We start from the raw sequence: 4,650 nt of genomic DNA, 5'->3' as shown, positions 1-4,650 counted from the left end.
CCAAAACACCAACCTACCCCAAAACATCATACGAACTTGTTCCAATCATCAAAACACGTCAAACAACACAAAAATCATCAATTCACCTCGGATTCAAGCCTAAGTTTACCAAATTCTTCCGAAACTCACATTCGATCAAAAACCCAACCAAACGACATCCAAATGACCTGAAACTTTACCCGCACATCCAAAATCACCTAACGAAGCTACTGCAACTCTCAGAATTCTATTCCGACCCCCGGATCAAAATCCCACCTACTAACCGGAATTCGCCAAAATTCAACCTTCGCCAATTCAAGCCTAATTCTACACCGGACCTCCAAATTCAATTCCGATCACGCTCCTAAGTCACAAATCATCCCCCGAAGCTAACCGAATCTCCGGAAATCACATCCGAGCCCTCTAACCAACTAGTCAACTTCCGGTTGACTTTTCCAAAACAGGCTTTCCTTAGAGAGACTAAATGTCTCATCTCCTACCAAGACCAAACCAATCCAACTCAATTACCTCAAATACCAATAATGAAGCATAGAGAAACATAATATGGGAAAAACGGGGCGGTAACTCACGTGACGACGGGCCGGGTCGTCACATCCTCCCCAACTAAAACAAACGCTCGTCCTCGAGCGGGTCAAGGAACATACCTGGAGTCTCAAACAAGTGAGGATATCTGCTCCGCTTTTCGCGCTCGGTCTCCCAAGTAGCCTCCTCCACGGGCCGACCTCTCCACTGCACCTTCACCGAAGCTATATCCTTTGATCTCAACTTTCGAACCTGACGACCCAAAATAGCCACTGGCTCCACATCATAAGTCAAGTCATCATCCAACTGAACCGTGCTGAAGTCTAACACATGGGTCGGGTCTCCAACACACTTTCGGAGCATTGAAACATGAAATACCGGGTGAACTCCCGACAAGCTGAGTGGCAAAGCAAGCATGTAGGCCACCTCCCCAACTCTCCTAAGTATCTCAAAAGGACCAATGAACCGTGGACTTAACTTTCCTTTCTTTCCAAATCCCATAACGCCCTTCATAGGCGAAACCTTCAACAAGACCTTCTCGCCCACCATATAAGATACATCTCGAACCTTCCGGTCCCCATAACTCTTCTGACGCGACTGAGCTGTACGAAGTCTCTCCTGGATCACCTTCACCTTCTCTAAGGCATCGTGCACCAACTCTGTCCCCAATAGTCTAGCCTCGCCGGGCTCGAACCAACCAACAGGAGATCTGCAGCGTCTCCCATATAAGACCTCATACGACGCCATCGGAATACTGGACTGATAGCTGTTGTTGTAAGCAAACTCTGCGAGTGGCAAGAACTCAGCCCAAGAACCTCCAAAATCAATAACACCGGAACGCAGCATGTCCTCCAATATCTGAATGGTACGCTCGGACTGCCCGTCCCTCTAAGGATGAAATACGGTACTCAATTCTACCTGTGTACCCAACTCTCGCTGAAAAGTCCTCCAAAACTGGGAAGTAAACTGAGTACCCCTATCTGAGATGATAGAAACTGGGACCCATGCAACCTAACAATCTCCCGGATGAAAATCTCTGCCAACCGCTCCGAAGAATAGGTAGTACACACCGGAATGAAGTGCGTGGACTTGGTCAGCCGATCCACAATCACCCAAATCGAATCAAACTTCTTCGAGGTACGAGGGAGATCACTCACAAAATCCATAGTAATCCTCTCCCACTTCCACTCGGGAATATCTATCCGCTGAAGTACACTACCGGTCTCTGATGCTCATATTTGACCTGCTGACAGTTGAGACACCGAGCTACATAACTCACTATATCTTTCTTCATTCTCCTCCACCAGTAGTGCTGCCTCAAATCCTGATACATCTTCGTGGCACCCGGATGAATGGAATACCGCGAGCTGTGGGCCTCCTCTAATATCAACTCCCGAAGCCCATCCACATTAATCCGGCCCTGCATCCTCATCACGCCATCATCATCAATAGTCACATCTCTGGCGTCATCGTGCTGAACCCTGTCCTTAAGGACAAACAGATGTGGATCATCATACCGGTGCTCTCTGATGCGGTCATACAAGGAAGACCGGGAAACTACACAAGCCAACACCCGACTAGGCTCCGAAATATCTAACCTCACCATCCGATTGGCCAAAGCCTGAACATCAACTGCAAAGGGCCTCTCCCCAACTGGAATGTATGCCAAGCTACCCATACTGACCGCCTTCCGGCTTAACGCATCGGCCACTACGTTGGCCTTCCCCGGATGATACAAAATGGTAATATCATAGTCCTTGAGTAACTCAAGCCACCTCCGTTGCCCCAAATTAAGATCCTTCTGTTTGAACAAATGCTGAAGGCTGCGATGATCAGTATATACCTCACAAGATACGCCATATAAGTAGTGCCTCCAAATCTTCAACGCATGAACTATAGCAGCCAACTCCAAATCATGTACGGGGTAGTTCTGCTCATGAGGCTTCAACTGACGAGAAGCATATGCAATAACTCTACCCTCCTGCATCAACACACATCCGATCCCAACTCTCGAAGCATCACAATACACAGTGTAAGAACCTAAGGCTGATGGCAAAACTAACACTGGAGCTGTGGTCAAAGCTGTCTTGAGCTTCTGAAAGCTCTCCTCGCACTCGTCCGACCATACGAATGGTGCACCCTTCTGCGTCAACTTAGTCAAGGGCGAAGCAATAGAGGAAAAACCCTGGACGAACCGGCGATAATAACTTGCCAAACCGAGGAAACTTCGAATCTCCGTGGCTGAGGACGGTCTGGGCCAACTCTGCACCGCCTCTACCTTCTTTGGATCAACTTGAATACCTCACTGGACACCACGTGTCCCAGAAAAGCTACAGACCCAAGCCAAAACTCACATTTGGAGAACTTTGCATAAAGCTTCTCCTCCCTCAACCTTTGTAACACCACTCTCAAGTGCTGAGCATGCTCCTCCTGGCTACGCAAGTACACCAGGATATCATCAATAAAAACGATAACAAATGAATCCAGATACGGCCGAAATACGCTGTTCATCAAGTGCATGAACGCGGCTGGGGCATTAGTTAGCCCAAAAGACATAACCAGGAATTCATAGTGCCCATATCTAGTCCTGAAGGCAGTCTTCATAATATCCGAATCCCTGATCTTCAGCTGGTGATAGCGTGAACGGAGATCAATCTTCGAGAATACCCTTGCCCCCTGGAGCTGGTCAAACAAATCATCAATACGAGGTAGTGGGTACTTGTTCTTCACTGTCACCTTGTTCAATTGTCTGTAATCAATGCACATCCTCATTGTGCCATCTTTCTTCTTTACAAATAGCACCGGTGCACCCCACGGTGACACACTAGGACTAATAAACCCCTTATCTAGGAGTTCCTGAAGCTGATCCTTTAGTTCTTTCAACTCTGCTGGTGCCATGCGATATGGAGGAATAGAGATGGGCTTAGTGCCCGGTACCAGATCAATACCAAAATCAATGTCCCTGTCCGTAGGGGTGGGCATTCGGTATTTCGGTTCAGTATTTAATAATTTCGGTTCGGTATTTCGGTATTCGGTTTATCAATTGTGTATACCAAATACCATACCAAAATATTTCGGTACGGTTTCGGTACGATTTCGGTTTAATAATCGCTGAATAATCAATGCTAACGCCTAACAGTGCACATGCACAATTGAAACTTTCACTTGTAATAACAGTGCACATGCATAACTATCATCTGTTCCGATAGGCAATATATAATAACAGTGCACATGCACAATTGAATAACTGAAAAGCAAAAGCTGGACAAGTTCTTACAATCTGCAATTCTGCACGCCACTAAAGAGGATTTATGTTCTTACTAAAGAGAATCATATACTGAATATATTAACATATCTGCAAATTCAACAGTGCAACAGAATTGTTGACGCCAGTGCACTGCAAATTCTGCCCAACTCCAAAGCTGAAAGAATCAAATTGAATTTGTACACAACTACACATTACACAACTATATAATATATTAACATATCTGCAAATTCAACAGTGCAACAGTCAACAGATGCAGCAGTCTTAACAGAATTAACAGTGAAACAGATGCAGCAGATGCAACAAAATTAACTTAACAGTGCAACAGTCTTAACACTTAATAGTTCACACTTAAACACAGTGCAACAAAAACAGTCTTAACACTTAAACACAGTGCAACTGGCCAACTGCAACAGTCTTAACACTTAATCATAGTGCAACAAAAACAGAGAGGGCATCCCTCAACAAAAATAGTCTTAATTCTTAAATACGGATTCCAGGAAGACGCGCAAGACAATGCTTAATATGATTCCTTAAACCAGTTGTTCCATTCCTCTTTGGATGAACATTATAGACTTGACCACAATGCTTGCACTCTACTTTGCGAACTTCTCCATTACCTTCTTTCACCTCAAAGTGTTCCCAAATATCGGAGCGTACTTTAGGAGCACGGGGCATGATTGCACTTGAACCTAAAAAATATAAATCATAAGTTAGAATATAATATTTTGATGATAACAAAACAAAATTACAAAAGTATTAAGTATATCACCAAACAAATAGAGTATTAAACTTACCACTCAAGATGCAAGTTGCAACTATACATCAAAACAATGCTAGTAGTGCTTCCATTATTTTCCATA

This window comes from Nicotiana attenuata, unplaced genomic scaffold (genome assembly GCF_001879085.1).
Source record: "Nicotiana attenuata strain UT unplaced genomic scaffold, NIATTr2, whole genome shotgun sequence".
Classification (NCBI taxonomy): Eukaryota; Viridiplantae; Streptophyta; class Magnoliopsida; order Solanales; family Solanaceae; genus Nicotiana; species Nicotiana attenuata.
The sequence above is the reverse complement of the archived record's forward strand: the minus strand, read 5'-3'. Positions refer to the sequence as shown.